The sequence below is a fragment of the Pongo pygmaeus genome, chromosome 23 (genome assembly GCF_028885625.2).
Source record: "Pongo pygmaeus isolate AG05252 chromosome 23, NHGRI_mPonPyg2-v2.0_pri, whole genome shotgun sequence".
NCBI lineage: Eukaryota > Metazoa > Chordata > Mammalia > Primates > Hominidae > Pongo > Pongo pygmaeus.
Genome location: NC_085931.1, coordinates 45,011,765 through 45,036,534, shown reverse-complemented (window position 1 = coordinate 45,036,534; position 24,770 = coordinate 45,011,765).

Below are 24,770 nucleotides of genomic sequence, written 5' to 3'. Positions count from 1 at the left end.
AACTACATTTAGTCATAATCTTGATGTAGTGAAAAAATCATTCCAGCACCGGTTTTGGAGTCAAACAGCTCTAGACTAGAAAACTGTCTCTGTTATCTGGGATCTGTTGAGTTCTCTAAGCTTCAGTTTTGTTCTCTGTATTATTGGGCTAACTATATGTACATAAATATGTGTAGATAGAAAGATAGATGGTTGATAGAGATAGGTAGACAGGTAAATAATAGAGAGTAATGATAATGATTGTGGTGATGATGATGGTGAAGATGAAGGGATGGAGAGAGGGAGAGGCAGTGAGAAGGAGGCAGGAGGAAAAAAGGGAGGGAGGAAGGAAAGAAGGAAAATGGACATGTTATTCATGCTATGCGGCTTAAGAGCACAGGCTCTGGAGTTTGACTGCCTAAATTAAATTCAGGCAAGCAGTTTCAGTTACTAGATGTAGGACCCTGGGCAAGGTGTTCCTTATAGGATTGATTGTGGGATTAAATTTAATAATCCTATAAAATCACTGGCACATAACCATATTAATAACCAATAGTTATTACACAACTACTCTATGTCGGTTACCCAACTAAGCAATCTATGTGCATTAACCTACCTAACTCTCCCATCGTTGCCATGAGGAAGATGTTTTCCCTATTTTCAGATGAGTTGATGAGGCTTCCAGCAGCCATATACAGCCAGGAGATCCATGCATTGTACAACTCCAGGACTGCCATTCACAAGAACTATATAGGGCTGGGACTTTATGGAAATTTAATAACTTGCTCAAGGTTACATGGAAATCAAAAAGTAGATGAATTACTTAAATTTAGGTGATGTGTATATCTGACACCTAAATATGGGCTTTTAACCCCAGACACATTCTCCCATAAGTATTTATTGTGTTACCCAAATTGGGCTGGTTGAAAAATCAATTAAGTGTTCAAAGAGTTAGAGAAGGAAAAGAAAACTCTTGAAAAGATTAACTTGACAAGTCTCCATCTCTTCTCTGTCCCCTCAGTATCAGGCACTGCATAAATTCCATTAGCAAGCCTATGAAGCCAGCTTACATGGGATTTAAAATTCTTTTGCACATAAACTCTTGTTATTCCCTAATCTTGATTAACTGGGTGTGACATGTTCTTTCCTAATCCATCTGCAAATGCCGCTTATTTTCCAACTAGTGTGCCATCAGCCACTCTTGACTCTTTGTCCATTAGTGTTTGCAGAGGAAACAAAAGCCAATTCAAATCCTAGCCCTAGGAAATCTTAATTAGGAAGTCAATATGCTGTGCTCCTCCTCCCTGCTCTGAAAAATTTCATTGCTGAAGGCCGGGCCTCAGCACAAAGTCAAGAGAATGAAGACACCCATCAACATTTAGATAACCAGACCTGGAATTGACACCGAGAGCACCACGTGCAGGTTCTGCCTCACCAGGAGTTGTCAGCATCCTACCTTTGCCTGCTCTTCTTTCATGATTTTAGCCCACTGTTCTCCTCATCTCCAGATTGGGCTCAAATCTAGCAAGTAAGAACACCATGAGCAAAACAGTTGAGGAACCCCTCTGTCCATGGTTCTGAAAAATTAATGCCTTGGAAGTGTCTTCCTTCCTTTCTTTTAATACAGTGACTTTTGTCCAGTCACTGGGAGGAATGAAGAACCAAGTGAGAGAAGAAGTGAATGGAGGGTGGGGGCATGAGAGACAGAGACAGACAGAGAGATAGAGACAGAGACAGAAGCTGCTAGGTGGTAGGGAGGAAGCAGACTATAACCAATAAAGAAAACAAATTGTCAGGGAGAAAAACAGAATTCTAACATCATTTAAAAATAACTAAGTTCCTAAGAAATATTCTTCATTCTCAGAAGTTAGGGGACAATATAGAGCATATAATTTATAATCAGATACATACACAAATATATGAGCCACCCTTCTCACTACTCTGAGTGAGGCCATAAATCCTTTGAGGGTACCCAGTATCAGCATATGCACACCCAATGCCTACCGCTGAAGTCTCAAAGCATCTGCACAACGTCCAAAGCACCTAGGTTAGATCTATTCATTTACTTGCAGACCTTCTGTGTATACTAAGCCCCTTTTAATGCAGTGACTCCTGTCCAGTTGCTGGGAGGAATGCAGAGCCGAGTGAGAGAAGAAGTGAATGGATAAGGGGGGTATTCAAGAGACATAAGCTTCTTGAAGTGAGTGCTCTCTTTGTCTTTCTTCTCTCATGACCTAACAGATTACCAACTACATATTAGAAATTCAATATATTTGTGCCAAATGAATGAATGCGAATTAGGTCAAGCAAATAAGGAACTACAAAACAAAAAGACAACTGTCTTAATTGATTGTACAGGGGGGACATAAGAGGAAGAGTCTGCCTGGGACAATAGGGTAAGCATCATCAATTAGGTCATGGTTAGGCTAGTACTTGAGGGATGAGTTGGACAGGCTGACTAATGTGTGTGGGTTTTCCAGGAAAGTATGCACAAAAAGACAGTGATGCGGAAAAGCATGATTCCCTAAGGAAACTATAAGTGGTTGGATATTGGTGGAGGATTAAACATGAGGGAAGGAGAAGAGGGTGATACTGGACAGAATGGCAGTGGCATGTGGAATAGCAGAGTGGAAATTTATCTTAAATAATTTGGCTACATGGATCCAGAGCTCAGAAGAGAGGTCTGATCTGAAGATAGAGACTTGAGATTTATCAGCAAATATAGGGTATGGATGAGTTTATCAAAGGAAATTAGGTACTAAAAAGAGATGTCTACCATGAACAGAGCCTGTGAAGCAGGCCAGCTTTTAGGAACAAGGCATATGACCATAATGCCAGAATGAGGATGAAAGACATAGCCAGAGGTGGGAAGAATCCCAGGAGAGAGCACTTTCAGGGAAATATGTGGCCTTCAAAGGTGGGTGCACATGCCCCTGGGGATGAAGTCTTTTCAAGAAACGTTTGGACAGGCATAGTTTTCAAGAAATCAATGTCCTGATATTCAACTTCCAAATGTATTCTTTCCTAAAACTGATGTGCCTGAACAGGCTCCTGCAGAGGCTCTCTGTTTCCATGTTCTCTTTCAATCACCTTCTTTGACTTTAAAAGAAAGACATGCCCTTTATTCATCTTGAATTTTACCATGGTGTCTTGTCTAGAGATATGAAAACTTACCAGGCACTAATGAGCCTGGTTGAAATACTGGAGTCTGGAAAGCCACACTAAATCACGGGGCTCCACAGGACTGCCTTGCTTTGCCTGTCCTGTAAACATTTCTGACAAGGGCAAAGCTTAGTGTTAGAAATCAATACTTTGACCCATGCCTAACAATATTTAGCTAAGAATGTAAAATATCCTGTTATCCAAAAATAAATTACTCTTGCATATTTTTAATATATGATGGTAAGTTTCTAATTGCTTATAGATACATTTAAGCACAGTGTGGCAGTTTTATTTTAAAATGTTACTATTTATAATTCACTGAAAATTACTTCCTTGGCAACTATTTAAACTTAAGATACAAATTGTAGGTGTCAATTCAAAACCTTTTGGGGGACATATTATTGTCCACAATTATTTTTAGATTTAATAAGTAAAAATATTCAAAGACTACTACTAAACCAAAAATAAAAAGAGATACAATAAAGGAAAAAGCTGAAGGTGCAAAACTTTTATTTTTTTTAGGTTTAGTTTTAAGTATCTGCCACTCTCCAGCTGTGACAGCAAGCTTGTTCCTGGTCTGGAGATAACCCACAGGAAAGCACCAGAGGTGGATGATGCTGCATAGAAGCCCACCATGGAGGACAGGCACAAAGCATGGGGCTCTTCATGTGGATGTAACTTCTTCTTAAAGCACAGAATTTACACTCTTCACCTTCACTTCCTCCCTCTAGCCCTCTCTTCCAGGTCTAGACTGTTGGATGCTGCTCTGTGAGACAGGAAAATTTCAAGAAGGAGGAGATTATTTAAAAAGTTTCCTTCACTTACACGCTAACTAACACGTAATTAGCAATAGCCTCTACTCCAGGCATGTTTTGAGTGGTGAGGAAGGCTTCTGTGTAAAAGATCCATTTGAACTGAGACCTAAATGAAACCAAGGAACTAGTGATTGAAAGATCCAGGGAAGAGCATTTCAGACAGGGTGGACAGCAGGAACAAAGGTCCCAAAGGTGGAATTAACTTTAACATCTTTGATGAAGAGAAAGAGGACCAGCGTGGCCAAAATAGAGTGAGTATTAAATAAGGTATGAAAATAAGTTAGAAAGGTAGAAAGGCACCAGACCATGCAGTGTCATGACAAGGAATTTGCATTAATTCTAAGGGTTAAAAGAAGCCATTTGAGATTTTCATCTAGGGGACATAATCTTTTGGGTCACATTTTTAAAAGACCATTCTGATGCCAATGTGAAGATTATAAAAACTCTGGGTAATCACAATGGGTTACACCCATGAGCAGAAAGAGAGAGATGCATGCACACACAATTATTTTCTCTCCCTTGTGTAACTTCATTAAAAATATAGTTAACATGGTTCCTGACTTTTTAATGATCACCATTCTAACTGGCATGAGATGGTATCTCATTATGGTTTTTATTTGCATTTCTCTAATGACCAGTGATGATGAGCTTTTTTTCATATGTTTGTTGGCTGCATAAATGTCTTCTTTTGAGAAGTGTCTGTTCATATCCTTCACCCACTTTTTGATGGGGTGGTTTGTTTTTTTCTTGTAAGTCAGTTTAAGTTCTTTGTAGATTCTGAATATTAGTCCTTTGTCAGATGGATAGATTGGAAAAATGTTTTCCCATTCTGTAGGTTGCCTGTTCATTCTGGTGATAGTTTCTTTTGCTGTGCGGAAGCTCTTTAGTTTAAGTTTTAAGGCATACACCCAAAATAATGAAAATAAGGGAACAAGAAAATTCTCAAAGTTGGAAGTCACATGAACAAGTGGTAAATGACTTAGCAGATTCTTCTGCTGGAAGTATGGAAAACAGCAACCAACCTGACTTACATAATGAAATACTCAGAAAGCTCAGAAATCGGTGCCATTAGGTACTTTACAAGCAGGAGAAAAGAATATCAAAGTAAGAAAGATTGTGAAAAATTGTCTTAAGTCCACAGATACACAGATCACCTTTCTCTTGACACAAAGTTGAGTAATTGGTCTCCACTTTGAAAAAGATTTGTTTTTGAAAAGGTTTGTTTCTCTGGAGAGGGTAAAATGAAGGAAGATCTTTAATAACCAACAAGTCAGTGAAGAAATTAAAAGGAAAATTTAAAAATATCTTGAGACAAATTAAAATGGAAACACAACATAAGAAAACCTTTGAGAAGCAGCAAAAGAAGTTGTAAGAGAAAAGTGTTGGGTAATATATGGCAACATTATAAAAAAAGAAGAAAAATCTCAACAATCTGAAATTACATCTCAAGGAACTAGGAAAAGAACAAAATAAACCCAAAGTTAGCAGAATAGATGAAATGAAAAAGATCAAAGCAGAAATAAATCAACTAGAGGATAGAAAAACTATAGCAAAAAAATCAACAACATTAAGAGTTGTTTTTTAAACAAATTAAACAAAATCAACAAGCTCTTAAATGAATTAACTAGGAAAAAAGAGAAATGATTCAAAAAATAAAATCAGAGATGAAAGTGGGGACATTACAATAGACACATCAAAAAACAAAAAGGATAATAAGAGACTATTATGAACAACTATATGCCAAATATTGGATAACCTAGAGGAAATAAATTCCTAGAAACAAACAATCTACCAAGATTGAATAAGAAGAAATAAAAAGCCTGAACAGATTAATAACAAATGAAAAATTGAAGTAGTAATTTAAAACCTTCCAACAAAAAAAAGGTCAGACCAGACAATTTCACAGCTGAGTTCTACCAAACATTTAAAGAAGAATTGATATGAATTCTTCTTAAACTATTCCAAAAACAGAACTAGAGAGAATACTTCCAAACTGATACCAAAGCCAGACAAAGATACTACAACAGAAGAAAACTGTAGGCCAATATCTGTAATGAACATACACGCAAAAATCCTCAATAAAATACTAGCAACCAAACTTAACAACACATCAAAAAAAATACACATCATGACCAAGTGGGTTTTATCCCTGGAATTCAAGGTTAATTTAACATACATGAATCAATTAATGTGATACACCACATTAACAGAATAAAAAATTTAAAAACACATGATCATTTAAATAGATGCATAAAAACACTTGACAGAGTTCCACATCCTTTCCACGATAACAGCTCTCAACAAATTAGGTATAGAAGGAAATTTTCTCGACAAATTAAAAGCTGTTATGAGAAGCCCACAGCTAACATCAAAATCAATGGGGGAAAATTAAAAGCTCTTCCTCTAAGATCTGGTGCAAAGACAAGGATGCCCACTATCTCTGCTTTTATTCTACACAATCCTGTAATTACTAACAAGAGCAATCAAACAAAAAAAAGACATCAAAATCAGAAAGGAAGAGGTAAAACTATCCATATTTGCAGATGACTTGGTCCTACATTTAGAAAAAGCCTAAAGACTACACACATACACACATACACACACAACACACATACAACTGTTAGAACTAATAAACAAATTCAATAAAGTTGCAGGATAAAAAAACAACATACAAAAATCAGTTGCATTTCTGTACATCAATGTCCTATCTGAAAAAAATTTTAAAAATTCCAAATATGATAGCATCAAAAAATGAAATACTTAGTAATAAATTCAGTGAAGAAGCTGAAAGATCTGTACACTACATAACTAAGATATTGATGAAAGAAATTGAAGAAGACACAAATAAATTAAAAGATAGCCGATGTTCATGGATTGGAAGAATCAATATTGTTAAAAATGTTTAAAATTCCAAAGTGATGTACAGACTTAACCCAGTCCCTATCAAAATTCCAGTGGCATTTTTCATAGAAATAGAAAAAAATTCTAAGATGTTAAGGAACCACAAAAGATCCTGAATAGCCAAAGCAGTTCTGAGAAAGAAAATCAAAATTGGAGGCATCACACTACCTGATTTCAAATTATATTACAAAATTATCATAATCAAAACAGTATGGTACTGGCATAAAAACTGACACATAGACTAATGGAAAAGCATAAAGAGTCCAAAAATAAATCCATAAATTTACGGTGAATTGATTTTAGACAAAGATATCAAGAACACACAATGAGGAAAAGAAAGTCTCTTTAATAAGTAGTTTCGGGGAAACTGGATATCCACAAATAAAAGAATAAATTTGGACCCTTATCTTAAACCATATACAAAAGTCAACTCACAATGGATTAAAGACCTAAATATAGGACCTAATATTATAAAATTCCTAGAAGACAACATAGGGAGGAATCTCCTTGACATTGGTCTTAGCAATGATTCTTTGGATAGGACACAAAAAGTACAGGCAACAAAAGCAAAAGATAAACAGATGGGACTACAACAAACTAAAAAGCTTCTGTACAACAAAAGAAGCAATCAACAAAATGAAAAGGCAGCTTATGAGTCGGGAGAAAGTATCTGTAAACCCTGCTTCTGCTAAAGGGTTAATTTCTCAAATATATGAGGAACTCACACAATTCAATAGCAAACAAAATAAAACAACAAAAAAAAATAACTTATTAAAAATGGGCAAAGAACCTGAATAGACATTTCTCCAGAAAATATATAAAAGTAGCCAACATATAAGAAAACGCTTGGCATCCCTAATAATCAGAGAAATGCAAATGAAAACCAAACTGAGATATTACCTCACCCCTATTCAAATTGTTATTATATAAAAGACAAGAGATAAGTGTGAGTGAGAGTGTAGATGACATGATCCTATATGTAGAAAATAAAAACGGGAATTTTTGTACACTGTTCATTAAGAATGTAAATTGGTACCACCATTATGGAAAATAGAGTGGATCATCTCTTAAATATTAAAACTAGAACTACTGGCCAGGCACGGTAGCTGATGCCTATAATCCCAGCATTTTGGGAGGCCAAGGAGGGCAGATCACCTGAGGTCAGGAGTTCAAGACTAGACTGGCCAACATGGTGAAACTCTGTCTCTACAAAAATACAAAATTAGTCAGGTGTGGTGGTGTGCACCTTCAGACCCAGCTATTCCGGAGGCTGAGGCAGGAGAATCACTTGAACTCAGGAGGCACAGGTTGCAGTGAGCCGAGATTGTGCCACTACACTTTAGCGTGGGTGACAGAGCAAGACTCCATCAGAAAGAAAGGAGAGGAGAGGAGAGGAGAGGGGAGGAGAGGGGAGGGGAGGGGAGGGGAGGGGAGGGGAGGGGAGGGGAAAAAGAAAGGAAGGGAAGGGAAGGGAAGGGCTACCATACGAACCAGCGATGCCTCTTAAGAGTATATATCCAAGTTAATGAAATCAATATACCAAAGAGATATCTGCACTCCCATCTTCACTGCAGCATTATTCACAATAGCCAAGATATGAAAACAACCTAAATGTTCTTATGGATGAAAACATTGGGGTGTATATGTATACAATGGAATATAATTCAGCTTTAAAAGAAGGATATCCTACTATTTGGGACAACATGGATGAAACTGGAAGAGATTATGTTAAGTGAAATAAGCCAGATACAGAAAGAAAAATACTGCATAATATCTCTTATATGTGATTTTTTTTTTTTTTTAGAAAAAAGGAAGAAACTCTCCAATACACAGAAAAAAGAAGGTAGATGGTGATTATCAAAGGCAGCTAGGGGTGGAGGGGATAGGGAGTTGCAGGTCTAAGAGTAAAAAGTTGCAGTTATGTAGGATGAGTAAATACAGAGATCTACGGTATTGCATGAGGACTATACTAAAAGAGTAGAATTTAGGTGGCCCTACCACCAAAAAATAAGGTAACTATGTGAGATAATGGATATGTTAAATTGCTCACCTATAGCAATTATTCCACTATACATATGTATATCAAAACATCATGTTGTACACCTTAAATTTATACAACAAAAAATTTTTTAATGGCCAATGTCATCGAAGTCATTTGACAAAGTCATAATTATACCACCATATGTACACATTACATGGTGATGACATGTAATCTTTTAAAAGTCCTGGAAAAGGAGAATAAAAAAAATTAAAGAGAGGCATCTAAAAATAATTCAAGAATATATAGAAATAGCATAATTTTTCAGATTTGAAAATTTATTAAATGCCCCGCACAAATGGATGAAAATAAACCCATATCAAATGACATAATCATGAAATTTTAGAACACCAGAGATAAAGAGATCCTTTAAGTTCTCAAGACAGAATGGGCAAAAAGAACACATACGAAAGACAAACAATCAAAAAGTCTTCAGGCCAGGCGCAGTGGCTCACCTCCATAATCCCAGCACTTTGGGAGGCTGAGGCAGGTGGATCACGAGGTCAGGAGTTCAAGACTATCTGAAACACTGTCTGTACTAAAAACACAAAAATTATCCAGGCGCGGTGGCAGGTACCTGTAATCCTAGCTACTCAGGAGGCTGAGGCAGAGAATTGCTTGAACCTGGGAGGCAGAGGTTGTAGTGAGCCGAGATCACGCCACCACACTCCAGCCTAGTCAACAAAAGCAAGACTCCTTCTCAAAAAAAAAAAAAAAAAAAATCTTCAGGCTTCTTAATAACAACACCAGATACTAGAAGGCAGTGGTAATTTAGGAGAACAGAATGTCTTTAAAACTCATTAGAAAATTTATTTTCAAACTAGCATTCTATACCTAACTAACATATCAGTCAAGAGTCAATAAAGTTAATTATTTTTCAGACATGCAAATCCTTTTTTAAAATTCTAGACTCCTTTCCCAAGAAACTACTAGAAAATATGAACCACAAAGTAGAAAGAGTAACCCACAGAGAAGATACAGGACATTAGAAATAAGAGATAGTCCCCAGGAGACAGGTGAAAAGAATCCCCAGAATGACTGATAAGGAATATTACAAGATGAGATCTGTGCTCTAAGAATAAAAGGGCTAGTAATCTATGGTGGAACAGGCCTAGAGGCTCAGTGTATATTACTCACAAATATTAAATAGGTAGAAAATTACCATAACATCTTTACGTCTTGAGAAAAGAAGAAATTTAGACAAATGGAAAAGACTAGATTCAATTACTGATAAGAACATAGAAATTTAAAAGAAAAACAAGACAATCAATAGCTCCAGGGAAAACCAAGTTTACAGGAAAGGAAAAGTAATCATAATGTACCACATTGCTCAGCTGTGAATAGCATGTACACAGTCATGATAATATAAACAAACAATATTGATCTAATCAAAATCATGATGTTGATTAGGAGGATGAAAGTATGGCGAGGATATGCACATCTTGGCCAGGCTTGATGGCTCATGCCTATAATCCCAGCACTATGGGAGGCCGAGGCGAGAGGATCACTTGAGCCTGAGAGTTCAAAACCAGCCTGGGCAACAGAGCTAGACCCTGTCTCTACAATAAATAAATAAATATTCCAGGCATGCTGGCATGTGCCTGTAGTCCCAGGCACTCAGAAGACTGAGGCAGGAAGATCGCTGGACCCCAGAAGGCTGAGGCTGCAGTGAGCCATGATTACAGCATAGCACTCCAGCATGAGAAACAGAGTGAAACTCTGTCTCAAAAAAAAAAAGAAAATACACGTCTGGTGGAACCAATTCTTAGATAATGTCTAAAAGTGAAAAATCAACAAGTAGCAATACAAGGTAGTTTTTTAGTTACGGAAAAGTAAACATCAAAATTGTCAATTAAAAAATTGTAAGTATTTTTTCTGGGGAAAGGAAAGCTGGACAAAAGGGGCAGAGAACTGGTGTTTTATGCAAGAAAGCTTGTACAACTATTTAACCCTTTAAACAATATGCATGAAGAATAATATTTTACTAGAGCTAAAGACACGAAAGATATGGACACTTGTGTTGAGCCATGTACTATATTAAGCAATCTGCACACATTATACTCATTTAGTTTTACAGCAATTCTACAAGTTTTTCACTATTATTATTTCTACTTTCCAGATGAGACAACTGAGGCTCAGAGGCGTTAAGTAATTACTGTATGATTACAGGGCTCGTAAGCAGCAGAGTTGGAGTATAATCCAGCAGACTGGATCTAGTGTGACCACTCTCAAACACTCTACCAAGGGTTCTTAAAATTTTCTAAGCCTTTACCCTTTGGCATTCTGGTGAAGCCTAGGATCTCCTTTGTTTCAGATGTTGAACATATTAAAAGCCCATAGAATTACAGTAGAAACTGATTATATCTCGATAAGAGTTATCAAAATATTTTAAAATGCAATATGACAATATATGTGCTTCCTTGTTATCACAGTAACAGCAAGTTTCAGTGATAGGTCTACTATCTACCACAATTCCAAAGTAGCCATGAGCAATAACACTAATGGAGTATAAAAATATCAGTTTCTATTTTTGACAAAGTCTCTCAGGTACTGCTAACACAACCATGTATTATTCAGCTGCCTGTATTCAAGAGTAAATTGTGGGGAGACATTAGTGAAAAGAAAAATGCAGTATTTTCCCATCCGAGTTTATAGATCCTGCAAATGCTATTCATGAACCCAAGAATATACACTATGCTATACTCTCTCTCTCAACTTTGATAAAGGTATAACTTCAACTTTAAAAATTAAAACTTTAGGGAAAAAGGAAAATAGCACCTGCTATAGTAAGACAAGAAGGGAAGCAGGGAGACTCATTCAGGTGTGAGTGCCACAGCCATGGGGCATGAAACTCCCGGGTGTTTTCCCGACTCTGCAAATGTCCCTTTCCCACACCAACTATAGTCATTAGCTGTATCGGTTATCTATTGTCACAATAAAGCCATGTAACACACAACCACACAACCTCAGTAGCATACAATAATAGCATTTAGCATTTGCACATCTGTCATGTTCAGGTAGGCAGCTCTTCTGACTCTGTCTGGACTCAGCTGTGTGGACTTGCCCACATATGTGAGAGTTGCCTACTTGTCAGCTACTCTAGGATGGTTCTGGTTGGAGTAACTGGACAACCATATTTCTCTCATCTTCCCACAGGCGAGCCCAAGAATGTTCTCATGGTGATAGCCAAGGTGCAAAAGCAGTTCCAATCACATAAACGTTTTTTGAAATTTCAGCCTCAGTCACATTAGCTAACATCCCATTGGTCAAAGCATGTAACATGGCTAAACCCAGCATCAGATTCAGAGTGGGAGTGCGCTACGAAGTTACATGGTTACTGTGTGGATATAGGGAGGAGAAAGGAATACAAACCATTAATGCAATTAATCTATCACATTGGGTCTCCTCCCAAGTCTTATTTCATTGCATTCTCCCTCTTGACTTCCACAGAGCTGCCCGCATCACTAATCTATTAACATCAAAGGGCTTGTGCAGTCTTCAGAGCCCATGATGACTTCACCTCAAGGTCATTTTATAACAACCTGAAGTGCAGCTGTGAGTTGAGCATGGTTGAGGAAGTCAATTCCCAAGCTCTTGCAGCTGCTGCTGACCAATCAACAGTAAATTGGAGAAACTTTTCTATCTGGACCTCCCACTTGGTAGCGTATAGTATAAACCAGGAGAGTACAAACAAACTTCTCTTAACTTTTCTTCACCAACATTGGAGATTTACATTTGTTCATCACCAAATAAAAGATAAGTGTGGTACTCTTTTCCCCAGGACACTCACAAAGAAGGGAAAGAGAGAGAGAGAGAGAAAAAAGAAGAGGAAGAAGAAGAAGAAGAAGAAGAAGAGGAAGAGGAAGAGGAGGAGGAAGAGGAAGAGGAAGAAGACAAGGAGGAAGAGGAAGAGGAAGAAAACCTTGTCTATTTTGAATTACAGGAATTTCTCATGCATCTATTTCTCTACTATTCTCTTCACTTCTTTTTAAGTGAAAATGATTTGAAATAAATTATTAGCAAGCCAAAGTGCTGTGCTGAGAAAAATCACATAGGGATGTAGCTAAAGCTCATCTCAACAGGTGAAAAACTTGCCAATTGGCAAAACTAGACACTTTCTGCCTAAATGTCAGGAATATATTATTGATTGCACTAATCTGCTTGAATTCTTTAATGGCTCTTTACTGCCTACCAAAATATTTAGCCTGACGTTCAAGACCCTTCACAATCTAGCTTTAACCAACTTTTCTAACTTGATGTAACAAACTTCTCTTTGTATGGTCCGTGCTTTAGCCAAACCAACCAACACACAGTATGTGTTTCTCATATCTGAATTTGCTCAAGAGATCCTCTCTGCCTAAAAAAATTCTTCAAGCCTCTCCTCTACTGTCCAAGCTTACTTGTCCAGATCTAAACCTTCAATCAAGGTCAAGGTCGAATACCACTTCCATGTGTTCAATAAGAAATTATTAAAGGGCTCTTAATTTCCAGATACTTCCTAGAGGGTCAACTAATAGTTCTCACTTAATTTTCAGGAGAGTGTTCTAAAGACTAAGTAGGAGTGAGTTAAACAAATACGGATAGACAAGGAGTGGGCAGATGAGAGTGTTCCAGTCAGAAGCACCAGCATATTCAAACACACAGAGATATGAGAGAAGTGGCAGAGTGTGTTCAGAGGACCATGAGTGTTCAATACTGATAGGGGGATACATCATCCCTTCTCCTGAAGTCTTTCAGATGGCGTTTCTCCACCCTTTACTCACTCCATCCCAGGGGAGGTGGACTGACTTATCTGATGGGTAAATTTGGAAAGAATATAAAATAGATCTCCCTTATTTACTTGGGAGAAAATTACATGCAAAGAGTGGAAGTTCTATGCATGTTCATGTCATGCATTTAATATTTACTGGTTGAAGATTCCCTGAGCCTGCACTGCCTATGGCTGGATGGATAACTTGCCCAGTTCAAGGAATTCAGCTAGTGGGTCCATACTACTCACACAAGCTGTGTCATCTAACTTAGCTCTTATCACCGTGAGAGGTGATATTTTGGTATTCTGATTCCTTTGGGTTGTTTCTCTCAAGGTGTTCAAAACCCAGAAGAGGAAGGATAAATCTGTGCCTGGGCTCCCCAGAGACTCCAAAAGCCACAGCTAGATCTTAGGTAACAAGTGGGAGTCACAGGCAGATACATAACAAGTGGGAGACAGGGGAGAGATTGCCATAGAGAGTGTTATGTCCCATGCTATGAGTTCTGGCTTTGTTCTGAGAGCAATGGAAAGTCCACAATGGGTTTGAAGTAGGAGAGCAACAGAACAAGATTTACATTTCAGAAAAATGTTGTTCTGACAGGAGAATGGATTGGAGAGCGGGAGATGAGGAAGGGGGTAGGCAAGACTAGAAGAAGGAGATGAGAGGGAAGGTTGAGAAAGTGGATGGAGAGATAATGATATGGATAAAATGTCTGTGCCCCCATCCCATATTAGGTTTCATACACTGAAACCTAATCACCAATGTGGTGGTATTAGGAGGTGAGGCCTTTTGTAGGTGATTAGAGTATGAGGGTGCAGCTCTCATGAATGGGATTAGTGCCCCTATAAAAAAGGCTCCAGAGAGCTCACTTGCCCCTTTCACCATGTGAGGACACAGCAAGAGGAAGTCCATCTGTGATCCAGGAAGAGGGCCCTCACTGGTCACACAACATGCTCTGGATTTCCAGGCCTCTCGAGCTGTGAGATATAAATTTCTGTTGTTTACAAGCCACCCAGTCTATAGCATTTAGCTACAGCAGCCTGAGTGAACTAAGACAGATAGGTGTCTGTCTCAGTCTGTTCATGCTGCTGTAACAAAATACCTGAGCCTGGGTCATTTATCTTGCTGTGTCTTCACATGGCAGAAGATGGAAGGGGCAAAAAGAATGGGCCAGCCCCTTCAAGCTCTTTTATAAGGACAATAACTCCATCCATGAGGGCCTGTCTTCATGACTTTATCATGTCCTAAAGGCCTCACCTTTTAACACTATCACATTGAAAATCAAATTCCAGCAAATGAATTTTGGAAAACACATTCAGGCCATAGCAGTGACAATTCTAGAGATATTGAAGGAATTTCTTTATGTGGCTTCCACCAACCTTCCTACCAACCCTCCCCATGGCAACTTAGCAAGATTCCATCTCAAATAAGTAAGTAAATAAAAAGTAAACCTGAAAAGAGGGTGGTAGCAGTTAGGTATTGCTACATGAAAAAATACTCTCAAAACTTCTCAGTTTAAGACAGCCATCATTTTTTATTGCTCATGGATTTACAGGTAAAATGGGTGGCCCTGCTAATCTGGGCTGGGCACAGCCTGTATCAACCTCCTCACTCCTGTGTCTGCGGTCATCTTGCAGGTGGCTGAGGACTGATCAATCTAGGATGACTGTCAGCTGGGGTGTGAGGACTCCTGGACCACACCTCTCTCATCATCAGAAGGCTAGCCTGGATTTGTTCTCATGATGGCAGGACAACTTTCCAGGAGAACAAATCAAAGCATGCAAGGCCACTTGAGGTCTAGACTCAGAACTGAAACAATGTCACTTCTTTTGTATTCTCATGGCCAAAGCAAGTCACAAAATCCATCTTCACGAGATAAGTAGAATCCACCCCATAGGAGGAACTGAAAAGTCACACTGTCAAGGGTATTGATATAGGGAGGTGTGGCAAATTGCAGACATTTCTGTGATATCTATCGTTGGGAGTTTTCAGACACAATTTTGGCTGGGGCAAAACAATCCCTTTGCCAACAGTGATCAAGATAGAAATCTGCTTGATGTTTATGGATGATGATGATGGTGATGATGATGATGATGATAATTCAGGTAATACATATTGCATCCCTACTGTGTGTTCTTCACAATAAATCTATGGGTTAGATACTGTTGTAATCCCCATTTTAAAGCTATGGAAATTTAGTGTTCACGAGGGGACGTACCTTACCCCAGGTTAGGTAGCTACTAGGTAAACCTAGAAACACACATACAGAGTCACCACCTGGAATGCTGGATGGCTGGCTTGGCCCCAAGCTGAAGAGAAAATCTCCCAGAGGTTTCTATCATTGGCAGGGAGCCACAGAAGGCTTTTCTTTTCATTCGGGTCTCCTTTTCCCATTGTGTCTTTCTCTTTTCATCCCTCTTAATTATCCTTATTCCTGTTAAGTCTATTTTTCAGATTTAGTCCATAATGTTTTATAATAAAAGACTTTTTTCACTGCTTTATATATATAGAGAGAGGATTAACAGTTAATTTAATGCTTGCAAAAATGCCTTGAGCACCTTGGAATTAAATATGTCATGTGCAAGTAAATAAATAAAGGCTTTAGAGTGTAGAGACATCAGTCTTCCCTGAATCACATGCTCAGAGCATCTAAATGCATGCATACACACAGCCAGCTGGAAATCTACTGGTTCCACTAGATGGGCACCAAGTGACCCTAGAATTTACACTTTCACATGTGGTATTAGAAGGAAGAGAGGAAAGACAAAATTCCATCACCCACTACATTTGCTACCTCTCTATGGACAAGATGAAAATCAATACAAATGCCTTCCTTAATGCTCAATAATTCAAGCCTTCTCCACCCTACTCCCCCTTTCACTTGCCCCTTTCCCATCCTTTCCATTCCCTTTTTTCCCTGATCCCACTGTCTCCCCAAATCTACTCCAGTTCTCCAGGATCCAACCAGCTGGCAGATGACTTGGCAATGAAGGGAGAAGAGAAGAATCTGCTTTTAAAAAGAGAGAGCAAGGCCGGGTGCGGTGGCTCACACTGTAATCCCAGCACTTTGGGAGGCCAAGGCAGGCAGATCACAAGGTCAGGAGTTCAAGATCAGCCTGGCCAACATGGTGAGATGCTGTCTCTACTAAAAATGCAAAAAAATTAGCTGGCCATGGTGGTCCATGCCTGCAGTCCCAGCTACTGGGGAGGCTGAGGCAGGAGAATCGCTTGAACCTGGGAGGCAGAGGTTGCAGTGAGTGGAGATGGCACCACTGCCCTCCAGCCTGGGCAACAGAGCAAGAGTCCATCTCAAAAAAAAAAAAAAAAAAAAAAACAGAAGAGAGAGAGAGCAAGAGGGAAAGATAGCAAAACGTTTGAAGCTTATATGGAGATCATCTCTAATATATTCCCATTACTCATTATCATTTTATATTGATAATGAGTTGATCAGCACTACCATCTCTGGCTGTTGCAGAGAGAGCTTCCACTCATGCTACCCAGGGCCAGGTTCTTGAATCTCAGCCTAGTGTCCCCTGATAACTCAATATTCATGGAAGCCTGGGGTTCAGGGAACCTCTAGAACTTATAAGTTAGATGAAATTGCATGTCAACTTCATGTGTCATTGTGGGTCACCCTCAAACCAATTAAAACATCCTCTTTGTGGAGAAACTATTTCAAGTCCTGAACAACTGAAATGTAAGTGGATTTTTAGGATAAAATTTATGGTTGCCAAGGTAAGGTGGACTTAGAATCAGATGAAGCAAATTACATGAGAAAGAGCCTCCAGTCATCAGGCCAACTCCTCCAACCCCATGTTGCATTTTTGTGAGTTATTTTCCTCCTGAGGCTGCTCTTGATTTTTATTTTGACCAGATTAGAGGAGCAGGCAGAGAACACATCACGTGAGTGGCCCTAACCTCCAACAGCTACAAATGAAACATGGAATGGAACATGGACAAAGAAACCAATGTATGTTGGGTGTCTCTAGGCACTAGTTTTGTTTTTCTGCATTATCTCATCCAATCCCCCATGCCCTTCAATAGTATTATTAGAAGAATGTAGAAGGCAGCATTTGCACATCAGAAATGTTATTATGTGCTAAGGCGGGTGGATCACCTGAGGCCAGGAGTTCGAGACCAGCCTGGCCAACGAGGCGAAACCCTGTCTCTACAAAAAAACACAAAAATTACTTGGACATGGTGGCACATGCCTGTAATCCCAGCTACTCGGGAAGTTGAGGCAGGAGAATCACTTGAACCTGGGAGGCGGAGGTTGCAGTGAACCGAGATCGCACCACTGAACTCCAGCCTGGGTGACAAAGTGAGACTCCATCTCAAAAAAAAAAAAAAAAAATTATATGCATTTTACACATGAAGTTGGTGAGGTTGACTACCTTGCCCTACACCTCTCACACAGCTCTTAAATAGACCGTGAGCTCCCTAAAGAGAGGGCAGGATCTTACTCCCCTATGCTTCCCAGTACCTAGCATAGGACCTGGCAGAAAATAGGCATTCAGTACACATTTGCTGAAGGAAAATTAAGAACGTGGCAGAAGTGGAAATCAAATCCATTCCTGCCAGTCTTCAAAATCTTTGCATCTTCCTACAGAACCAACTTATCTCTGTGTGTAAGATCACAGAGTTTGTTTGTTTTTTTTTTTAATTTTAAGTTCTGGGATACATGTGCAGGATGTGCAGGTTTGTTACATAGGTAAACGTGTGGCATGGTGGTTTGCTGCACCTATCAACCCATCATCTAGGTATTAAGCCCCACATGCATTAGCTAGACCACAGAGTTTTTGTCTTGGCATAGGAAATGCCCACAACTGAAAATATATTAAGCTATTTGTCTATTCATTCATTCCTTCCTGAAAATGAAATATCACCGGATGCATCTTCTTTGACAGAACAGGTATCCTTTATTCCTCTCATACAGTTGTACTTTCATTTCCTTTTCTTCCTTCCAGAGATGGGTCTTGACCTAGAGCCTCTCTCAATACTGAATTCATTCATTTTTCTAATGGAATGCTATTTGAATAAGACCCTTGAATTCTTGGCAAACTAACTATTTAGGTATAAAAACTGCATGCAGATGGAAAATTCTTTTTACTAATTAGAGCTTTAGGCCCAAACCCACAGACCTCTGCACAACCTTTATCTCACTCTTCCCTTTACTTTCAGTGCCTAGAACAGTGCCTGAAACTTAATGGAAACTGAATGAATGAGTGAATGGAATCCCCACAGTGCAGATGGCAAACACATGTGCCTTCACTCCTGTCTTCCGTGTTCACTTCAAACCTCACTAGGGATCCTAGTAATCATCCTGTGAGGCCAAGAGAGGGCCTCTGCATCCTTCTACACAGCACCCTGAGCAGCAACTACCCACCTACTGAAGGCAGCATTTGCAAAGAAATTTATTTACACTTTTTTTTTTGTGGTTGTCTACCCTGGGAAACTGAGCTGAGTCACACATCAGTAAGGAAGACCCTCACCTGTCCCTCTGGCTTAAGGCCAAGGCTAGGTGACCTCAGCCACGTGGCCTATTCCTTTGTGGCTTTATTTCTAATGGGTCCACAACCTAGTCATCTGATATGGCCCAGAGATGTACTGGAGCTGGCTTGGATTGGCTCAGGAGAACAGATTGTCCATGTCTCTTCCCACATCCGTATTCAGTAACGTCATGGTTGACAGCTTGAAATCAGCCACAGGTTGGTGTGTTTACACCATGGGAATCAGCAAGGGCTACAAATCAGGGTTTGTGTGTGTATATGTTTTTCTGAGACCCAGTTGTTAAACCAGCACATCATTTCCTTGACTCTCTCAATTCCAGTAACTAAAGGAAATGAAGAAGAACAAGTCCAAAGGGGATGTTTTTTTCCTCACTGAGAATAGAAGTGGCTAAACCACTCATGGGGGGCTTCCTTCCCAGTGGTCCCAGCCTGGTTCCTTTTGTCTTTTTTTTTTTTTGAGATGGAGCCTTGCTCTGCCTCCAGGCTGGAGTGCAGTGGCGTGAGCTTGGCTCACTGCAACCTCTGCCTCCCGGGTTCAAGAGATTCTCCTGCCTCAGCCTCCCAAGTAGCTGGGATTACAGGCATGTGCCACCACACCCAGCTAATTTTTGTATTTTTAGTAGAGATGGGGTTTCACCATGTTGGCCAGGCTGGTCTCAGTCTCTTGACTTTGTGATCTACCCGCCTTGGCCTCCCGAAGTGCTAAGATCACAGGCATAAGCCACCACGCCCGGCCTCCAACCTGGTTTCTATTTGGCCTTATAAGGAAAGTAGAGGAAAGGAAGCAGCCTGGGTTACCAAAGAGATAGAGAGAACAGCTTGCTACATGGAAGAAAGAAGTTTTAGCCTCTTTGTTCTTCCTGTGAAAAACCATCCGTACTCCTAAGCAGCTGTGAACATCATGAGAGCCTCTTTTTCCAAGTGGTAAAGTGAGGTTGAGCAGGAAAAGGACCTGGAGAGACTCTTTTTTATACTTTATGCTTTTTGTACTACCTGCATCAGAATCACCTAAGAGGCCTGTTAAAATTTTCATTACCTAGGCAGCACCCCAGATGAGCTGACCAAACCCAGAATATAGGATTTAGAAAAATGCATTCCAATGGACACAACCAAATGACTCTTAGGAGACAAGTGATTCTTAGGCTGGCTCAATTGAAACAGACTTACTCAGGGAGGTCATTTAGAATGCACGCGTACCAAGAGATTCTCATCAGCAGGTCTAGAGTGGGCCCCTAAAACCTATGGTTTGATAAAGCTGTCTAGGTGATTTTGATGACAGTTGAAGTTAGACTTTGTAATCAACACATATTTTTCTCTTTTTTTTTTTTTAACAGGGTGAGCTTTTTTTTTTGAAATTCCTGACTTTGCAAAAACAGACCCATTTAATGTAGAAAATCTGGATACCTTCTTTAGATAAACACCACCAAACCCTTATAAAACACCGGCATTAAGCTCTTTGTTTGGATTAGTTTCATTTAATCCACAAAATAAGCCTACAAGATATAGAAATAGATGGTATTATTATTCCCACTTTGCAATCAAGGAAGCCAAGGCTTAGAGGCATAGTTATTTGTACAAAACCAAAAAACTAAAAAGAAGCAAGGCAGGAATTCTTACCCAAACAATTTGATACTAGAACTCACACCTTTAATTACATGTACTGCCGCCCAAACGTTTTCATAAATACCAAGATAATAACTTAAAAATCTCACTGAGTGAGCAAAAGGATTAAAAAAAAAAACAACTAATCCTGAAAATTTCTCCAAAATATAAAATTCTACTTTTCTGGATATTCTTCATATAGAAGTCTGAACTGGTTACAGTAGATTTATATGGGTGGAAAGCAATCAGAATAATTGGGTTTGGGTAGAGCAAAGTAACCAATAAATTAGCTTGAACATGACCTTTCAGAGGCACCCTTGTATTTTGTTCCAATTCTCTGGCCCTGTTTCCTCGCACGTTAATTGGTAGTTTGTTCTCTAGTCAGGCTGCCTGTTTCTGACACTGGGTAATGCATTATGAGATAATCTACTTTCCGTGACTTCACACAGTTCCCATGGCAACCATCAATGCCATTTCCCCGCAGGATGGCTGCTTCATTTGTTTCAAATGTGCTGCAGAAATGTAAACATCTTTGATTTAAAAAAAGTCCAGTAAAAGGACAGTCCACACAAAGAATAACATTTATATAATTACAAGAGGGAAACAATCTATAATTATTCCAACTCCTTTCCCCTGGATTAAAAAAAAAAAAGTTGTAGAGTTTTTGGTTTTTGGGGTTTTTTTTTCTTTTTTTTTTTTTTTTTACCTTTTTGTTTGGGGAAAGAAAATAAGGAAAAGGTTTGCTTAACAAGACATAATTGAAGAGACACAACACTTCCGTGGAAAGACCTTGTTCATTAAAGCTATAGTTCATTAGAGTTAAGGTGGCAACATTTCTGGAAGGAAATAACCATATCCATCAACACAACCACCACAAATACAAGAAACGTGCTTACCTAGAACATCCCCGGAGGTGACCCTGCCATGCTGACATTCAGAATTAATAATCCAAGATTCTCTTGGTCAATGGAGAGAGTTCTTTATATTTAATTCTTGCTGGTTAATTCTTGCTGGTTAGCTATCTGTTTCTTCAAAGTCACATCTCAAGATGTGACCCCATAGTAAAGGAAGTCAGCATATGGATCTTTTTTTTAAGTTGCATTGAGGTGTAATTGATATAGTTTAAAAACTGCACATATTTAATGGACACAGTTGGATCTCTTTGGGCATAGCATCTGGATCTTGCTAGCATCTATGCTGTGTTCTTTCTTATTTATTTGCACATGCTGTTCCTTCTGGTTTGCACGCTTTTCCCATCTTATAGGTCAGCTCATCCCACTCATCCTTTGGAATTAAATTCAAGTATTACCTCCTCCAGCAAGCTGTGGTAGGCAGAATTCAAAGACAGTCTCTCAACATTGCAGCCCCCCAGTGCACACACCTTGTAGAACCCCCTCTTCTTGAGTGTAGGTGGTACCTATGACTACAGTGAAACATCTCTCCTGAGATTAGGTTTATCCAAAGGGAGCTTATCCAGAGAGGGCCTGACCTAATCAGGTAAACTCCTTCAAAGGAGTTTAATACTGGGCTACTAGTTTCAGCTCAGACACATAAAGAGCTTAGAAATTGTCCCACCCTTATACTATGAAACAAACTGGACAACCTAAAAATTAATAAAGTTATTGGGCCCATAAGAGAACTAAAGAGGTGGGAAAAACTGCTGTTCTAAAATCTGGAGAGATAGTATTGTCCAGAGAAACACAGATGAGATCTGCTTACCTAGAGCAGAAACCTCTGGAATCATAAACTGGTAGGAAGACTCAAGTGGCAATTTTGGCAAATTGCTGGAGCTTGAGTGTAGACAGCCATGAGTGAGAAACTCCTAGGAGCCACATTCTTACAGGATCTGCCACATTTGTGAACTTTACCTCCAGGAACCTCCCCAAGTTTACGAGATGCAAGAAAGATCCTCTTTCTGGCTCTGGTAGAAGGAGAGGAAGAGTAATCCTTTAGAAATACACCTAGACTAATCTTTTCCATAACAAAGGCTACACTTCAGGAGAAGCTCCAGAGCCATCCACCTGGAGGGAAAGAATTCTTCCCACTCCAGTCCTCTTCAGCATCTCACCTAAGAGGAAAAGAAGCAAAGTCAGCAGGGCCCGGGCATGGTGGCTCACACCTGTAATCCTAGCACTTTGGGAGGCCGAGGCAGGTGGATTAACTGAGGTCAGGAGTTCAAGACCAGCCTGGCCAACATGGTGAAACCCCATCTCTACTAAAAATACAAAAATTAGCCAGGCATGGTGGTGCATGCCTGTAGTCCCAGTCACTCAGGAGGCTAAGGCAGGAGAATTGGCTTGAACTCGGGAGGCGGAGGTTGCAGTGAGCCGAGATTGCGCCACCTTCACTCCAGCCTGAGTGAAAGAGTGAAACTCTGTCTCAAAAAAAAAAGAAAGAAAAGGAAAGAAAAAAGAAGAAAGAAAGTCATCAAAGGTCAGGGCTTCAAAGAAATAGGAACACTGGAGATGTGGCAAAAATAAAAAGCTATATGACTGGAGAAATACTTGTGAAGATCACAGCTCTAAGACACAAGCTCACTGGAAGACAGATTTAATTGGAAGGCTGTAGAACGCTCCCTTTTGCTCATTCCTTGCCACTATACTAACAGGGCTCCAGTAAAATGACAGCGGTTCACAGGTGAAAGACCTGCAACACAGATTCTCTCTGAAGAGAAAAATTCAGTCACAATTAAAGAAGGGAGACACTAGAGATTTTTTAAGCTTCTGAGAGTATAGTGACAGCAAACATTAAACAGAGCTCAACTTCTAGCAAGATTATTTACCCCAAGTCCTGTTACCTCGCTCAATATGTCTGGCCTTCGACAAAAAAATGACAAGGTATGCCAAAAAGCAAGAAAAAACAGTGAAGAGAAAAAACAGTCATCAGAATCAGATTCAGATATGATGTTAGAATGATCTGACAGAGAATTTAAAATAGCCATGATTAATATATTATAGGGTATAATGGGAAAAGGAGACAACATTCAAGAATAGACGGGTAATATAAGCAGAGACTCTAAAACACAATCAATCAAATGAATGCTAAAACCAAAAACACAGTACCAGAAATAAAGAATGACTTCAGTGGGTTCATCAGTAGACTCAACATAGCCAATAAAAGAATCAGGGAACTGGAAGATAAGTCAATAGAAACTTCCCAAAATAAAATACAAAGGGGAAAAACAACAAAATATAGAAACAGAACACGGCATTCAAGAACTGTGGGACAACATCAAAAGGTGTAACATATGTATAATTGGAGTACTATTTCTAAAAAAAGAATAGAGAAGAAAAAATATTTGAAGTAATAATGGCTAAGAACTTTCCATAATTAATGACAACATAAAACCATAGATCCAGAGAATACCAGTAACAGTAAAAACAAAAATATCTAGATGTATCATATTCAAACTGCAGAAAACCAAAGGAAAATAGAATAATCTTGATAGAAGACAAAGGAAAATACACTTTACTTATAGAAAAACAACAAAAAGAATTATAGGAGACTTTGCATCAGAAATTATGCAAGCAAAAAGAGAGTGAAGCAAAATATGTACAGTTGAAAGGAAACAAACTCACTAACATAGAAATCTATATCTATGAAAATAAAGAACTAAAGACTTTCTCAGACAAACAAATGGGAAAGATTTTTATCACTAACAGATGTCCCTACAAAAAATGGGAAAGATTTTTATCACTAACAGATGTCACTACAATAAGTGTTAAAATAAGTTCTTCAGGCAGGAGGAAAATCATATAGGTCACAAACATGGATGTGCATAAAGAACAAAGAACCAGAATAATATATATGATGATTACATCATATGAATAAGTAATAAATAACTGCTATATCATAAGAGATGGAAGGAAGGAATTGGGAATACTCTGTTAAGATACATGTACAACCTGTGAAGTGGTGTAGTGTTATGTGAAAGAGGTCTTCAATTATAATTGTCCCTCAGTATCCACAGGGCATTGGTTCCAGGACCCTGTATACCAAAATTCAGAGATGC